Below are 18,235 nucleotides of genomic sequence, written 5' to 3'. Positions count from 1 at the left end.
TAAATTAACAGCAAAGGAATCCCCAGGAGGGAGGAAATTTGGACTCTGTCCAACATGCAAGTGTGCTGTGTGAGGAGCTGTGGGGGGAAGAAAGAGCCACAAACAAGCACTGTGGATTCAGAGGAAACCAACACAAACTGCCAGCAACTCTGAACCCTTATAAAGGGCAGGAGCTTGGCTTGACTACGTCGACAAGAATCAGGAGAGAAGTTTATTGTGGTGATCTCAAACAGAATTGCCACTGTCAGTCATCAACTTTCCATGAGCTGTCTTTAGAAAACAAAGACATATATTTAAAAAAAAAACCCAACAAGTTATCTTTAAGTATCTCAAGAGTTATGAAAAATGAAACAATCAAAAATATCACAGTTGGCAACATAGCTAATGTAATGCTGGGAATAGTTCTATCTTACATGTTGAGTTGTTATCTCTACCTACACCACATGCAGGTCATGCTGACTTCCAGAAGACTCAAATGCCAGTCAGCACTCATTTAGCTTATGACACAAAGGATAGCTACTCCACTCTTCCATAATGGCCTAAAGAGTTATGATGTATTCTGGATTAAGTCCTTCTAAAACACCTAAAGAGATGGGGTGCTTTACCCCACAAAAGTCATTATTAAGTTAAGAAGTAATTTGGTCATGTAAATTTAACTTAAGCTAGTAAATCAAATAACATCTTTCTAAAAGCAGTGAAGTGTTCAGAACTTAATCCTTTTAATTCACTGTTTATCCCCTTGGCAACTAGACTATTTTTATTCTAGTCACTTTTGCCGTAATAAAAAGTTTATAAAAGAGCGCAAGTAGTCAGACAAATTGCAGAAATAATGAAGACTGGTTTCCTACAGATTTGCTGTCTTACATCCCTTCTTTCCCCTACAGTATTTTCCCAGCTGCCACCAGGTTGTCTGTGCATCTGTCTCCTTGGGACTCCTTCATGTCCCTTAACTACTCGTGAGCCAAGTGCCTGCTTGGGAGCTAAAAGTGGTTTTGTACCAGCCCGCAGGTCTAGCAGAGCAGAGAGCTGATAACATCACATTCCAACCTTCTGCTGGGGCACTGGCTCTTCTGCTGAAGAGCAACAAATTTAAGGCAAAGATCTCCCTTATAAAAATAGATAGTGAATGTTCTAGGAACTTCCTACAAAATAATGCAATAGTTTCTCTGAGATAATCCACATAGGTATCGTTACTAACTAGAACTGTAATACATGCATGTCCCACAAATGTCCTGAAAGTAAGGTGATCTTTGCAGGCCACAGGAAGGGCTCCCTCAGATAAGAAAAGGGCAGGGAAAGCATTGCTTTCTCAGAAGCCCCATGGGAAATAATCAAACTTACAACCAGTTCTTTCATAAATCAAGAGGATCAGGTTCAAGTAGCTTCTCATGTACCACCATGACAAGTGTCACAAAGGAAAGGTCTGTCCCAACCATGCAAATCCTTAGCATGGTGGACATTTCCAGTTTATAGCAATTATCTTGAAATGCCCCTGCCTACTTTTATGCAGACAAAGCACAGGGAAGCACAGTGTGTATCACTGCTTGTGGAAGGCTGCAGGGTAAGTCACCCTTCTGTTCCACCAGCACAAGCTCTGCATGGTTCCAAGGCACAGCTCCAGATTGAATACATTAGTACAAAAAGGTCACAGGGGTCCATGTGAGAGGCAATTGCTAATACACAAGGCAGGACCTGCCCTCCTGGTCACACTTGGTCTCACAAAGCAGTCATCACTCACTAGCTCTTTGCCATGAAGCCTGGCTGCAAAGAGCAGCCCTGCGCCTTTGGTGAGGGAGCCAGAGCTGCAACATTTACTGGTATTTCTAAGGGACTAAGCTGTGGGTCCTGAGGGAGCTGGTGGATGAAGTGGCTAAGCCACCATCCACCATATTTGAGAAGTTGTGGCACTCTGGTGAGGTTTCCACTGACTTCAAGAAGGGAAACACAGCACCCATTTTTCCTCCCCACAGATATAAGCCATACAGTCAACTCAGTACACAGGCGTCACTCTGCCTTAGGCTGGTGGTCCCAGCACAGGCACTTGCCGTGTCCCTGCAATATTTCTACCACTACAACACAGCTGGGTTGCTGAGTCCAGTTGAACACTGCAGCTCCCCAGGAAACATGAGGGACTGGTGAGAAAGGAGGTCCCAGTAAAGCAGGAGTTGTCAAACTGATCTGTGAGAGACGTGGCCCAGTGGAAACCCTGCACTCGTGTACGATGGTACCAGGTTTCTTTCTGAACACAGTACACCTCATCATTCAAGCCTCACACTCTTAATTATACCTAAACATGAAACACAAACTTTCTATTATTGTTTTCATAGAAAACCAATAAATCTTTAATTTCAACTGAAAAGAGAATTACAAGTCCAACACGCTTAAGACACAGGCTGTGATCCAGCCTTTCAACATGGATTCAAATCTAAGCTTTTTCGTGCAATAAGTGAGCAGACTCATTCAGTCCCCAGTATGACCAGTCCACTTGCAAATTGGGGTATCAGATGGCACACCCAGCACCTAAGCTCATAGGTGGAAATACCACCTACAATTACAAGGTACGGCTAGATGCAGGTACCTGCATAAATCCCAATCATGGCAGTGTTAAAAAAAAAAAAAACAACAAACCAAAAAAACAACAAAAAACCCCAAACAAACAAAAAGGAAAAATAGAAGGAATACAAATGAAGTATGATGAATTTTCAGCAGTAGTCTAGCTAGCACACATAGGTGTGATGCACGTACGACCCCTTGCACCACCTGCTCTGGTCTTCCCAGCCCTACCCTTTATCCTAGCATTACTCCCCAGCAGTTTCTTGCCTATCAGAGATGTGATCTGCAATTCTGCCACTGGACCAATTCAACACTCTTTTCTGCAGAAACCCAAGCAGTGGCTTTCCTGAGTAGCCGTCTTTTTCTTGGTACAGTGAACTTAATAGAGACGTCGAGCTCAAGTGCTGGCTGCTTCCTACCCCTGCTGAAATTGGGAGCAGACCTCCTGCAAGGAGGCAGCCCCAGGGAGCAGCTCTAATGCAAAGCAGCCTTTACCATTCACGAGAGCCGCAGCGCCAGGCTGCTGCTGCCAACTTTTCTGCCACGTTCATCCTGGCACTGCAGATCCGGAGGAGGAGCGGCATCCCGTGGCCACGCTGCCGGAGTGACACCCGGGTACCCGAGGAGTGGCTGGACTCTGACCTCCCATCCAAGCACAAGCTGGCCATACGTGGGAAAGGTCCACTGCTGCAGGCTTGGAGGATGGGCAAAACAACATTTTAGAGGCAAATGCCCTGGGAGGCACGCTCATCAGTGACGGAACCCAAGAGATCTGGATTAATTTGCCTTTTTGCTTTCAGTTTACTTCTTGCGACCTCACAGTAAACCGCTTAACCTTGTAGGCAATAAAGTGAGATGCCAGCATGTTCAGCTCATACTACTCACACTATGCTCTAATCCAGTCTGCATGTCCAGTCCTGTCATTAGCTGGTGGAAACATTAATCCAAGACAGTAGAAAAGAAAGAGTAAAAATTGTTTCTGGAAATGCAATTATTCTAATGGCAAACTGTGGAGGTTTGTTATCTAGACCCACAGCTGAGTTAAACTGAAACATATTATATTTCATGAAAAAAAAGTTTTAACCATATGTTTAGTCATTTGTGAGCTCTTGATCCTAACGCACAACATAAGCTGCAATATCAGTGTCAAAAGTGCCTGATTTAAAGCATAAGAGGCAGTTACATGAAGTCAAGTTAAAATCACTTCTGCAAGTTTGCGGGCAGAGACCTTCACATGGAGTGAGAGGTACAGGGGAACGCATCCTGGAGTCTGCACCGGACAGGGGGGAAAGGAAAGTTTTTTCATTAGAAGTTTTTCTGTGAGATTGGCTAGGGGGAAGATGATATAGCTGGGGGGGAAGACTGAGACAGCTAAAGAATAACACATGGTATGCTTTCAAAACATACAGCAACATGTGACATTCGTCTGCAAGTCTGGCGCTGAGGAGCCTGTGGTCTGGCAGCAGGGAGAATTTCTGCTTTTTATTTCTTAAATTATTGCAGGCATTTGAACTAAACCCCCCCACCTAATAGTCTGAGAGGTAGAACATAAAATCAGATTTTACATACGGTACTTTCAGTCAGCCATTTTCTCAGCGGATTTTTATCCTCCAACTCAATTCCCACATCATTAAAGTGATGCTGTCTCTTTAAAACACAATGTGGTGCCGTGCCAAAGCCTGCAATAAGAATCACTGGCACCAAAACAGTCAAAGCACACAGCTTAATTCTCTACTTAATAAGACAATTAAAGAAGAGTATTTGGATACAGCAGTCTGCAAGTACCAACACAGAGCACTGATGTCTCCAAAGGCATGTTGATCTGAAGGCTTTATCAGAAAGCATCTGTCACAACCAGATGCTATCAACACCTGAGAAAAGTGTGAAATAAAGTGGGTTAATGTGACTGTGATACGCACAAAGGCTTGCACTGCCCAAGTCCCTATTTGTGAGCATTTAAGAGGGTGCAGGATAAAGTGCCCAGATGTAAAATTGCTCATAGATTAAAATAAATTAAAATAGATGTATACAGCTACATCTGTTAAAATACAGTCTTGTTCAAATTACTCGAATTACAATGGAATTAAGAGTGCTGCGTGTTTTGAGTATTCACTGCCGTAATCATAGAAAGGCTTAGAGCAAGGCTGTTTTTAAATACCGTGCTTTGACAGATGCATTAATACACATGGATTAATTGGGGTACAGAGACTAACACAGGCACCAGTGATTGCTCATATGGACTCTCTTGACCATATCTGCCTCTAAGTTTCCAATCAAGTAATTCTCAGATGTCATCTCCTAGCAGGCTTCATCCTGCAGAGCTGAACCAAAGCTAGAGAGAGAGATAACAGCAGCGATATATGAACTAATTAGTCATTTGATTAGCTGGCAAGAAGACAAGGTCCTGCAGTTCTGTGACCTAAAAATGCCACTGATGACCTTAAAACTCCATCTCAAGGGTGTCTGGAAATCTGTAACCTCCAGGGAGAGAGAGAGAAATGGGTGATGCCTAAACTGCATTAGCTCACATGAGATGTTGAAACAGCACAGATGTTAAGCCAAGGATAGGTGTGACATTTGAAGCACTCAGCCAGCAAAAGAGCACCTGCAGCACTGCACTCTGTTTGAACTGCTGCACCAAGGACTCCCAGTCCAGCCTACATGGGAGGTTTGTGGGACGAGTGGTTTAGCACACACAGAAAGCACACCAGGACCTCATCCTAGCAACCCAACAACATACAGCAAGAGAGGAAAAATATACACCAGATAAAAACCGCCCAACTGCTTCTCCTTTATTAGAGCAGGGCTAACAGCCTGCCAGTCCCAGGCAGCAGCCCCTGGGCTGCACCAAACCAGGGGAAGAGAGTGACTGAGGAAAGGAGGGAGAATCACTTTGAACAAGACTCCCTGAGTGGTTGCTTTCTTCATTTCCACTGTAGGGTCCTACACTTCACTGGAGATCTGATTCAAGAAGGCACTAGTTATTCCACACGCCGTAACAGGAGGAGGGAGTGGGGTGATGGCAGGAGGTTCCCTTAGGTTGAAAAGTTGCATCTTCAACAGCAAAGGAGGAAGACACCAAAATGACCAGGGTTAGGGGTCCCAAGTTGTTCTGTGTCCCCTTCCTCCAGCCTGACAGCTGGAGCATGTCATCACCTGACTGCACCCAATGCACTAAAAGTTTCCAGCCTAAACTGAGGCAGTGCCTCCCTGGAAAGCCACCACCTGATGCAGAGGAACCCACAGCGACCAGAAATGAGCCAGCCCAAAGCAGGCAGCAGAAAGCAACACCAACTCGCAAGCAGTGAGTTCCTCTCTACCAAGAAAGCCCATCTCCTCTCCCACCTTCAACAGCTTGGATGGAGTCTGATTCTAGGGTGTCTCTCTACCCTGAGAAAAGATTAAAGGAAACAAATGCATTGGCAAAGATATCCCTGCCATCTGCACCTTGGAAATGCCCTCTGGAACAGAGAAGAGGAAGATCCCTCAACCCTGCACACTCCTGGGAGAATGGTGCAACCTCCAGCAGCTGCCAGCACTGCCCCGTTTCATCCCCATCCTCTCGACACAGATCTAGACCTGCCTTTCACCTCCCACTTCCCCCATGTGCTTTGTCCCAGAGGGATGAAATCACCTCCAGCATCAGAATTTCTCAGAAGAAGTCCAACACATAGTTTAAATTTTACCAACCCCTCCCAGAGGCCTTGGAGTAAAATGCAGAAGTGGGAACATTTTCTCAAATAGGAAATGGAGATTTAGAGTGCTGCAGCCGGCTCTATGAAGAAATGCAAGCTTTGCTGGGATAATGGAACCCCAATATGCACAACGTTTTCCCCCTCATTCCCTTTTCTCTGAAAAAAATGGGAAAAAGACCCCAACAGCACACACAATAAATCAAAGATGAAAAAAATTGGCCATGGGCATGGTTCAGTAACACATGTGCTGTGCTCAGCCCTGTGTACCCTTACAGCTCTCAGAAGAAGCGAGTAAAATTAAGAATCCAGTTACTGCAGTTACAAAGAAATGTAAGGTTTCCAAATCGGACTTATTGTGAATTGAAACAAAACCTCAAAATGCTGAAATTCTCCACAAAAGGAATTCCAAAACAATCACTTGGGAGTCCATTGGAAAAGCAATTATATTGCTACTGTATTTCCTACAATGGAATTATACTTGAAAATTATAAACAGAAACTTACTTCAACACAAAGCATGTAAAACAATCAATTGTTAACTCTCAGAAAAATCCTCCATCTCTTTTTTCTGCTACTTTTTAACAACCCTGGTGTAGTTTAGTAGAAGGTTATAGTGTTGATGACGCCAGATATTGGAATATGATTCCATCAACGAGTCCTAGCCAGGAAATTCCAAAGCTGGGGTTGCCAAAGCAACATAATTAACTTGATCACGGTATACACTGTGTGCCACTTCCCAAATGGCCCTTTAACACCCAGCTAAATCCTTGGCTTGAATGGGGCATCTCAATGAATTTCTCCTCTGAGTTCCTCAAGAACACAGAGCAAAAGGGGAAGTTGTCAAAATTACTAAAAGCCAAGTACCACTCTGCTCCCTGGCCAATGCTCCCCTGGGCTTGAAGAGGTCAAGGAGCAATTCTTGAACCTACTCCCACAACTAAGAACTGCAGCAATCACAGGAACATGTGACCCTCTTGCATTTTATAAAGATTCACTTTTAATTCACTGTTACCAAATTTAAGAGGTTTGATTAATTTATGGCATTATCAGTAATATTACTACTGTTTGGGCAGGGAGGCCTGAATGCTGGTGCTAAACCTTGATCCCAGGGCCACAAACTTCAAAACCTGAAAATGCTGTCACTACCTCAATGTGTACAATGTATCAAAAATAAGAATCTGTCTGTTCATTTGGAAAAAAAAAATAAAGAAAAGTAAGAAACAGAAAAAAAAAATTGAGTGATGGGCTTTCAGCCTGTCATCAGACCACTGTGACCTCAATTTTTGAGAAATAAAGTCAAAATCTATTCTTATCTTCAGAGATTCAAGATGTATTTATGTGTCAAACTTTCTCCCCCTTGTCCTTAGCCTTTGGGAAGCACACTAAAAATTATATCAAAGCCTGAAAACCCTGCGATCACATTCCCATTCACCTTTGACCCAGGATGCCTACAGCTCTCACCAGCTCCTCAGTTCATCCTCACCATGCGGCAAAGGCAGCAGGTCTGGGAGCAAACAGCTCAGGATTAAATAAAGGCCACTTTGCATAGCAAAATTGTGCTGCCCTGCTCCAATTCTGAAGGCCAAAAAAGTTTTCTTTGGCAGTTTTCTGCTTCTTTGTATCTGTGAGGGATATTTCACCACCATCTTCTTCTCCTTATATACAAATATTTGATTATTCTCTTTGAAATGTCTCTGTAACATCTACAGGCATAGGATGCCGAATGCAAACACTGATTGATTATTCCTTAGCCATCAAATGTGCTTACACAGCAACTACACACAGCAAATGCACACAAATCTCACATTTCACGTTTTAAAATATGAATGTGCTGTGTTTTTTTTTTACTCAAACATAATGAATGAGCTTAAATATTAGAACTTGAAATTATTAAGTAAATCATGGCACCTGTAAAGCTTTTATTTGCATAACATTAATTCTTGATGGCATGTAAAACAAATTCATCACTCTTACTATATTGTAGTCTGATTTATGTTAGAATTGGAAAAAATAAAAATCTTGAGCACAAAATTATGTTGACAAGATGTACGTGCTCTTCGGAGCACAGGATTTTTTTCTTTTCTGAAGCATCAAAACAACTAAATTATGGGAAAGAGGGCTGGGAGAAAGCGTCTTTAAAAATGAATAACATACTAGCGTCACACATACACACTCTACAGTTATTAATGTCAAGCATGGTGAAGATACTCTAGAAAATCATTACCATTCATAGCTACTAACAGCCATTAAATTTCAATCAATTCAACTTAACACAAGTGTACTTCAGCAGCCCTTACAGTTCCTTATAGAGGTGGCTCAGAAAGTCCTGTCTGACTTATTGCATTGTCCCCCGCACAAAGGGGCATTGCTGAGCATTGCTGTGAAAAGGAGCGATCTTGGTGTTGGGAACTGATGTTCTTTTAACACCGCTGCAATCAACAGACCTTGCTTTTAAAAGACGGTGTGATAAAAGGGCTCTAATAGAGCTCCTCAGGTCAGCATGGAGGGGAGCAATACACTGATTCTAGCTAGGAATGCCACTTTCCAAGCTGAAAAAAAAAATGGTGAGATGTTTTCAAGGGAATTTCAATGAATTTTAGCGACAGAATCAAACTGCTTAACACAGTGCTAAACTATTTCCAGGTGAATCTGCTTGCTTGAATAGAATATAATCACCAAATATACATTTTGTTTGAAACAGGATTTAACTTCCAGAGACTGGATATTTAAAGCTCCTAGTAATGAATATAAGGCACAGCACTGTAACATTACAGAATCTCCACTCTTCTGAATTGCATTTGTAACACGGGATGTTTTTCCACTGCCATTGCAGGAATTAAGCTGTGCAGCTAACCATCCCTTTCAGATTCTGGGAAGAACCAGCTGGTCCCCTGCTGGGGGTATTTGCCACCTCATGGCAGGGGGTGAGGGACTGTGACCACAGGGTGCTCCTCTCTGAGGGGCTGGACCCACACTGGCTTCTGCTGTGCAGCAGAGCATCCCAGAGAAGGCACCTTTCTCTGGAGAGATTTCATTAGTTTCATGTGAATGGGTTGTCTACACTAAAATCCTACAGTTCACAGGGGATAGGAGACGTTTTATTACTATTCCCCATCCACACGCCTCCCCAGAAGCCCCCATTTTTCCAGCAGGGCTCATTCTGCTGGGCACTAAGTCCTCTCTCTAGATTTACAGGCAGCTTAAGCTTGCAAGTGTCTACTCCTACAGAAGAGAGAGTCACTCTGTGCGCAGAAAAACAGATGTGCCATCACTGTAGCTGAAATTACAAGCTCAAGTCCAGAGTCCCTTTTGTGGCTTTTAGATCATCCCTTAAAAGTATCAGGATTGATGCTACTATTCATTAGGAGAGTATTTGGGACTGTTCTACAGAACTCCATGGTTTTGCTTCCCCTGGGATTTAGACTTAGCATTTAACATTGGGTAGCAGTAAAGTTCTTTAGAATCAAGAAACATCCAAGTAATCTCTCAGGCAGATATATGCTTCATTTTGCCTCATTTCACTACACTTACGAGTTGCATGAAATGAAATGAAATTAATTTTAAAAGGACCGTTTATTGAAAAATCTTGCAGTGACAAGTTCAGAAAGTGCCAGAATTCAAGTAAATCCTTCCATGGAAAATGTTAGGAAAGCTTAATCATACTGGAAACCACATTTAATTACAGCTTTTTAAGTCCATCTGGGAAAAAAAGAAGCGACTTAAATATGTCACCTGAGATGATCTAGATACTGAAACTATTTGTAAGTTAACAAAAGCATTTGCATCACAAAGCGCTCTGGGGCAGCACCACGGCAAAGCAGATGTGTAATGAACAAGGATCACAGCACCAAAACAATCAGGACTGTAAATAACTACTACTAATCTGCAATCATTTAAATTTGGATTTAATTGCTAGGCAGCAAATACATTTAATTCCTGAAGAGGTAAATGCTCTGCCGAATACACACTTAAAGGTATTTAGTGACAGAAGCACCACAGTCAAGAATCCAAAAGTCAGGAAGGCACAGAAAAGCCAAGAAGCAGAGCTGGGGCTGCCGTGAGTTCACAACTTTAAACAAATTTTTCCCTGGTAGAGAATGAATAATGTGGCCATCCCCACTGTACATACTGTAACTGCTGCAGGAGTGACACAATGAGGCACATGGGAGGCAAGAGGGTAGTGACTACAGAACAAAATTCAATCTAGTGACTAATGAATAAAAAGTTCCTTTTATTTCTCAGTTGTTTTTGGTTCATTAAATTTTCCACAGATTTGCAGAGAAAAAAACGTGATCAATAAACCTTGACAAAAGTGAACATGTGAAATGGGTGAGAGAAAGGCACAGGAAGATAAAAGTGATATCCCGATCACAGATTTCAGAGGCAGATGACCAGAGCTCTGGGCTGCTGAATAATCTGAATAGACCATCATTTCTTTACAGCCTTTTACTTTCTTTTCCCTGACTGTTGGAACTCTTCATTCAATACAATAGCAAATGCACTAAAACTTTTTTTCTTATGCTAATGGTCGAAATCGGGCGCTCACAGTTAAAACACACTTCCCACCAACTTGTTTTCTTAAAAAAAAAAAAAAAATTAACCTATTCAAGTTAAACTAAAATGTCAAAGACAGCTTAAGGCTTACTCTCACCATTCCTCAAAATTAATGGTTTTCTCCCCAGTAGATACAAAAAGAAAAGACTTGAATAAGGATAAAGCTGCAAGACTCTTTTCATATGAAAAAGAACACTTAGAAAGTAAAAAGAAATACATCCAGTACAAAGATCCTGGTACCTACAGTTCTAATTCTTATTGTTTCCTCTTAGAATATTTATAATTACAGAAAGGTGACAGCCAATCAAATAATTGTGAAACGATAAGAAAAGATTCACCAGTGACTAATGTATTTGGGCAGTCATGCCCATGACAGTATCAGAAACGCTTCCAGTCATTACAATAGGAGCCCAAGGGAGCCTATATTCAATTTTTTTCGAATTTGGGTGTCCACTTCCAGGCACTGAGGCCTCCTTTTGCTGTGGTACTGAGTATTCTCAAATGCCAAACAATTTTTACAGCTCTGACCTTCTGAATTAAAGAACAATTTTCCTGTTCCCTTTGTGCAACACATTTAATCTTTAATGCATTTAGGTTCACTTTGTTTATAAGAAGTTAAAGGTTATGGGTTGTGGTTTTACAGTAGCCAAGAGTGAATGAACAGAAGTTCTGTGGCCTCTCCTGGACTACACATATCAAACATGTATTCACTCCAACTGGAACTGGTCTGTAGAAAGTTTGACCTGATTACCCACTATTTCCATTCCAGTCACTTGTTCACAAGGGAAACCTGCAATTTTGCCTCTTGAACTATCAAGATTGCCATGCAAGATGCAATTTTCATTCCTTTTACAACAAACACCAGTTAGTTTCTAGAAGATGCATATATATGGGATCTGCTGTAAGCACAGGTCATGAATTGTGTGTACTCCATGCATGCACACAAATGTGCATACATAAATGTAGATATGCACAGGCACACATGTATTTGCTTTCTAATACAATGCCTTCTTGCTGTCATTCATACAAGGATTCATTCTTTGCTGTTATTTTATTTAGTGTTGCATTAATTCATTCCCAAATACCTACAAGCTGTTTTGGTTTTTTTTTTAAAAGGGTCCTGGCAACAGAGCTGAAGCAAACCCTAAATACCACTTAATGCTTTGTGGCAAGTTGTCCAAATGTGCAACTGTTTAAAGTATTTACCCAGGTACATAAGGGGGTTGTGCAGCTCTTGAACAATGCCCTGGAATCTTTCCCATCAGCAAGAAAGCGGACAAAAAGCAGAGACCGCTTAACCTCAGTGCCTTAGCTGCAAGTGAGAAGTGCAAATATTGCATTTCTATAAAGCCCTAGAAGCTTCATAGAAATGGAGTGGCAACTAATTAGTTTGATGCTATAGTCACATCTAATGTTCCTAAGTAGCTTCTTTGAAAAAACTCACTGCCTTGAAATCCTTGGCCAGATTATTAAGTGGAGGCTTTGTGATGGGGCAATAGATAGGTGTTTGCTCCACAAATACATACAGATTTTGGTGACTGCTTACTGAATCCACTGCCTTCATTAATCTGCACTGGAAACTTCACTATGAACAGAGCACTTCTCAGAGTACAAAAGCATGAAGTATCTGTGTACCTTTCAGACTACAGGGCAAACAACTGGCTTACAGTAGGCCACCAAAAACAGGGGCAGGCAGTTAACCAAGTGTCTTCCATACTTGCAACTGCTATTAGGCCACATGCTCTACCCTATCTTTAAATTAAAAAAAAGATGGGTCCAGAGGACTGAAAAATTCAAACGTTTTCAATAGAAACAAAGTATCGAGATCATGAAAAATGTATTTTCAAGTCAGACAAAACTGCAGCTAACACATAACCCCTTCTGTATACAGCTGATCGATCACACAGCCCCAGAGCCTGTGCAGCTTCTATACAACTGTGCCACTGAAAGGAAAGTTGTGGTATAAACCTGTAAGATGATTAGAATCACAGAAAACATAATCAAAAACGGTTCTTTGACATAGAAGTTCAAACTGGTTTTCAAAACAATGACAAAAATACTGCTCTTTATATATATGCAACCAGAAGGCTGTCTTTTCTAAATGTGACTTCAGTGTGACATTTGGGAATGCAAGCTGCTATGTGTTGGATGTCTGAGGTCAAGTTCTGTTCTCTTTTATCCAAGTATAACCTGGAGCAGCTTTAATGAAATTATGCTAGATTTATATTGACATATGCATCTAGTTCAAATTCTTCTACGTCTCTAATTTTTCTCTAATTGAATGACCTAACACAAATAGTATTTGTCCATCTGTATACATCCCCTTTGACACACTGGAGAAAAAAAAAAAAAGAAAGACATTGAAAGGAAGTTGGAAACAGTCCTCAAGATCTGTTTTCCTTTGAAGAACAGCAGTTGCATTTTTGGGCACTTCAAAGTCACATACTTTAAGCAATAACAACATTCAAGATGAAGTGAATCTTACCTCAACTTGCTTTAAAGATCAACTCTTTCACAAACACACACCAGAGGTTGCATATAGACATACCTATAGATTAACAAGTTCATCTTCAGTCAATCAGGTACTTTTCAGTGCTACAGATAGGTCATGCTTTCAATCAAATGACAAATTTCCAGGAGTTGTTTACAGTGGAAGAGCCATAATGAATTTCATTCGCTTCTTCAAAGTTGTCAGTTTTGCAATAACATTCAATACTACATTTTTATTGCAATTCAAAGTTTGACAGGTGTCACCATTTCCCGATGTTTCAGCCAAAATACAAATTACCATATCCGCCCATCAGAAAAGCTGAACCAAACCAATTCACCAACTGTAGTTGCTGTATGCAGTAATTATCACGCAATTCAAACATTCCAGCAGCATAAACAATTATTTAATTAATTAACAAAAACCTCTTTTCCAGGTGAATTTAGTTTCTTTTCTAATGAAGTTAATTTTATTAGGTTTAGAACTTAAAAAAACCAAAACAAAACCAGCCCCAAAAAGACCTCCAAAGTTTTTCTTAAATCAAGGTAGCTAGAACAAGCAGATAAAATCAGCAAGTCTTATAACAAATCAGTCTATTCCACTTGTGTGTATTTTGAATTTCATGGCTTATTTACTTAACTTTTTTGGCACCAACTGCACAGCACATGCCAATTCAATATTTGTTTAAATGCTGTTTTATGCACATGCTAGTAACGCTTACTTTCAAATTCTCGTACATCCCCAGAGCCTCAATTGAAAAAAAAAAAAAAAAAAAAGAAGAAAGAAAAAAGAAGGGGATTGGTAGGGGGTAGGCAAGGTTTTACAACTAGTGCCTTTATCTGTGGCCGTAAAAATATAAACACCATACACCAATAAAATGCTAATTTCTGTAAGCACGAGGTTTTCCAGCACCTGGGGCAGTATGAAATGCGAGCGCAGCCATAGGAAGACACAAGTTTCACTGGCCCGGCCGGCGGTGACCCCCCACGCCCGGACATTTGGCCACCCGGGCCATGTGGCGGGGGCCGAGCCGGGTCCCGGCCCCGCGGAGGGGGCACCGCACCGCACCGCGCCCGCGGCTAAGCCGCAGCCCCGGCCCGGGAAGTTTTGAAGCCCTGGCTGCAGGTTAGCTAAATGAATTAATAAATAAATAAGCCCATAAACCTCGGAAAAGCCGACAGCAGGACCACTGATAAATCACCCTAAGCCCCCGCGCTGGAAAAGTCAGGTTTCCCAGGAAATGATGGCAATCACTTGAGGCAGAAAAGGCATCTAGATGAGCCCATCTCCCTCCCCTCCTCCCTGATTGTTTTAAAGCCACCGAGTCCGGGGAAAAAACTCTCAACTCTCTAAGTCCTTAATAGGATTGGAGTCCGGGTCTCTCCAAGCCGCTCCTCATCACACAGGGATCAAGTTGCAGCAGGGAATTTTTTAAATTCCTCAGCAAATATACTTGTCGAAAGATTGCCCCTCCCGGATGGGGGGATGACAAGGAGGAGAAGGGGCAACTTCATTTTTCTTCTGAAAAAAAAGAGACAAACTCAATTCTGGCTTTGGGGAGCTCTGCCGTCCTCCAGGACCCAGGGCAAGGCGGTCCCGGCAGCAGCCCGGGGCTGGGACTGTCACCGCAGCCCCCGGGAAAAACAATGGCCGGGGAGGCACGGTCCCAGAGGGGTCTGGACGGGGAAAGGGGGGGACACACCGGACACACGCGCGGCCGCATCCTCCCCGCTCACCTGCGAGTTCGGGGGGACACACGGGACAGGCCCCCCTCGGGCACCCGCTGCGAGGAGAGACCCTCACCAAATTGTACCCTCCCTCACACACACCCCCCACCGGCGTAGAGCAGCTCCAACCAAAGCGGGAGAAGAGGAGGGTGAAAAAAAGAATAAAAAGCACAATGAAAAGACACAATAAGCATCAACTTTACCCAAAAAGCGAAGCAGCAAGTTTTCAGCAGACGAGCGGTTGCCGCGGAGTAGCGCTGCTCCTCCGGACCCCCATCATAAACTTGGGGGAGGGGGGCGTGGGAGGGACTTTCCCTCCGTCCTTCCCTTTTGTGCCTCTCCCCCGCTCCGCTCCGCTCCTCGCCAAAAGCTGCCGCGGAACCCGGCGGCGGCGCGGTGCTCTCCCGGCTGCAGGCGCGGAGCAGCTCCGCGGAGGCGGGCGGGGAGGGACGGGGAGAGGGAGGGCTGTGGAGGGCTGGGGGCGGCGTGCAGAGGTGAGGGGCTCCCGCTGCCCATCCGCCCGGGCCGCCGGCGGGACACGGCGCGCACACGTACACCTACTTTATGTGTGTAATAGATATACACGCACATGCACACACACGAGGGATGAAGTTGAGCAGCCTGCAGGAAGACGCTGGAGCGCTTTCAAGCCCTGACACAAGAGGAAAACTGGCTCTAGGGTCTGTTTTCTCTTTCACCCGCCCTTTAAGAAAAAAAAAAGGGAAATTTAAACCTTCCCACCCTTTTGGCGCGGGAGCAGCGCACCGCTCCGGATCTTCTCTCTCCTCCCCCCAGCCCCTTTCATCCCGGATCGCCCCCTCGCCTCAGCGAACCGCACCATTTTGGGTGCGGGGCTTTCTGTGGGGCGCGGTGGGATCCGCTCCGCCAGCCCGGCTCCGCCGCGCCGCTCGGGAGCGCCGGGAGCCCCCGCACACCCCGCTCAGCTGGAGCACATCTGCAGCGAACCCACACAAATCCCCCTTCCTCGAGGAAAGCTGCCCCCCTCCTCCCCAAACAGCACAAGTTTGGCTTGTGCAGATTCGCTCGCGCAGAGGCGGGGATGGAGCTGGGGGTGGTTTTCCTCCAACTTTGGTGGTTGCTTTTTCCCCGCGAGTTTGCGCGACTTTTTCAAGCCCCCGCCACAGCAGGGCTGGAGGCAGCAGAGCTGCGCGGAACATCCTCGCACACGGGTGGCTTTACCCGCCGGGAACATCTAGGGGGAGAAATGCGTTCATTAAAGAATGTTCCCTAAACGCGATAAGCAACCTCACTGGAGGTTGAATCTAGTTTCATCCTCTTGTTTTGGGACTCAGGCTACGAGGAGGGGAGAAAGAATCTCCAAAAAGTGCCCCGCTCGCACCCCGAATATCTTTGCTTTTCTCCGATCGACATTAAACAGCAGCACCAATGAGAAACGCAGCAGCCTGAACTTGGACTTTGGCCAGGCTGGGCTTGTTATTTAAATTGTTTTGATTTCTTTGGCTATGGAATTTATCAAAAGTTTAAAACACAACCAGATGCTGCTGGGAAGGGTCACTGCACTGTACTCCAGAGCAAGCTCAAACTCGCCGTATCATCAGGGTATCTGACTCCGGCAGGATTATGGCCAGTACCATGGCAACCGCATGCCACATCAGCCCCCAGCTTCACTTTCAGTCCCTTGGGCAGTGTTAACATTTGCCAGCGGATTTGCCCGACACGCAGCCCAGGTCCGGGCAAGTGGAAAATGAGCACAAACCACTCAGAAACCTTCCTCTTCTAGCCTGTGCAAAGCAACCTGGCCGGGCTGCTTCATACTACAATTTTAATCCTAAAAACCAGCTACCAATTTGGGTGTCTTCTGTTTGAAATTTTACACACATAGCTTTTTCTCATTTTTTTCTTTTCTTTTTTTTTCCTTCTCTTTTTTTCCCCCTTATTTTCTGGATATCATTAGAAGGCTGGTATCAGGCTTCTGCACTGGCTCACCATGCACTCTCAAATCCCATTTATTCCATTCAGATAGCCTGGGAAGGACTGTGAGGCAGGTTATTTTGCCAACCATCAATGCTGCAACATTTTTTTTTTTTCTGGTCAAAGTCTCACATTAATATGCACCCACTGTTTTATCCAAAGAAATTCCCTCCTCTCTCCATGGTGCACATGCAGTCAGTGCTGGCACAGCAGCACAACCTTACCCCATCCAAGTGGACAGTTTTCTGCTGAGAGGAGTTTCATTGCACCTACTACTGATGAGCACCATGCAAAGGAGAGGAGGCTTTGGTTACCAAAAGAAGGATCAAAAAAAGTCTTTGATCTCCAAAAACAAAGCTCACTTTTATTTCCAGGTTACTTTACTTGGGAAAGATGACCCAGCAGCTTGGGAGATAGGTTAAAATAACGGGGTTTTGGATGGATCAAAAGGACAAGCTGGCAAAACATTAACACTAGATATGTTCTAAATTCTTGCTGCACAGTTATAAACATGTGTACATCCAGACTGCTGGCCAAGAACATATTTAAAATCAAAAGAAGGAGGAATCAAAGGATTAATTCAGAGTTATGTAAAGAAGGACAGTTTTCCCTTCTAAAATTCTCACATGGCAATCTTTTAGAAGATGGAGACTTTTAAGCCTGAATGGAAGCTCCTCCTTTTTGTCTGAAGGATGACGGCTGGCGATGGCTGGCGACGGCTGGAGTTTTTTGCGAACTTTCAGTCGGCTTTTACATTATCTGCCTGCTGTAGCTCATCTATCCTTCCCTCTCCTGCTCTGCTCATTGAACTGCCCTCTCTTAATCTTCCATAGGTGTCCGAGATTAAATAGACGACAGAATGACTGACATTTGGTACACATAAAAGAATCAAAATATGAACAACGGGTCAAAGTGCAAACCTTCCCTCTTGTCTTCCCTCCTGCTCTTGTACAACTTGATAGGGATGAAACCAAGTAGGGATGTAAAGATATATGACAACATGCACTTACTATATCTTGTTGGAGCACAATCATGTGGATATAGAAGATACATTCCAAAATGTTCAGGACTAAGGAAAGAGGGTTTTTTAATCAAAAATTTTAAAAAAGCCTTTCACAATGATAAAAGATTGACATACCACCAAGTCCAGGATTGCTAATCTGGGATTTGTCCCATTTCTGTTTGGTCAATGGACAGAATCTGGAAGTTAGACTAGCCTCAAAAGGCACAAATGTGGCTATTAAAATGTTTCATATAGTTCTGAAA

At 43.5% G+C, this 18,235-nt stretch overlaps 1 protein-coding gene across 1 annotated transcript in view; it reads right to left on the bottom strand.

Moving 5' to 3' along the window:
- The window catches only part of GLI2 (GLI family zinc finger 2), a 188,587-nt gene extending 173,330 nt beyond the window's left edge, over positions 1–15,257 (bottom strand). Inside the window, exon 1 of the mRNA XM_053948022.1 lies at positions 15,220–15,257. The gene's annotated coding sequence lies outside the window, so the exon portion shown is untranslated. The remainder of the gene's footprint in view (positions 1–15,219) is intronic.
- Positions 15,258–18,235: the final 2,978 nt, after the last annotated feature.

Source organism: Vidua chalybeata, chromosome 7 (genome assembly GCF_026979565.1).
Source record: "Vidua chalybeata isolate OUT-0048 chromosome 7, bVidCha1 merged haplotype, whole genome shotgun sequence".
Classification (NCBI taxonomy): Eukaryota; Metazoa; Chordata; class Aves; order Passeriformes; family Viduidae; genus Vidua; species Vidua chalybeata.
Note: the sequence above shows the minus strand (reverse complement) of the source record. Positions and strands in the feature narration are given on the sequence as shown.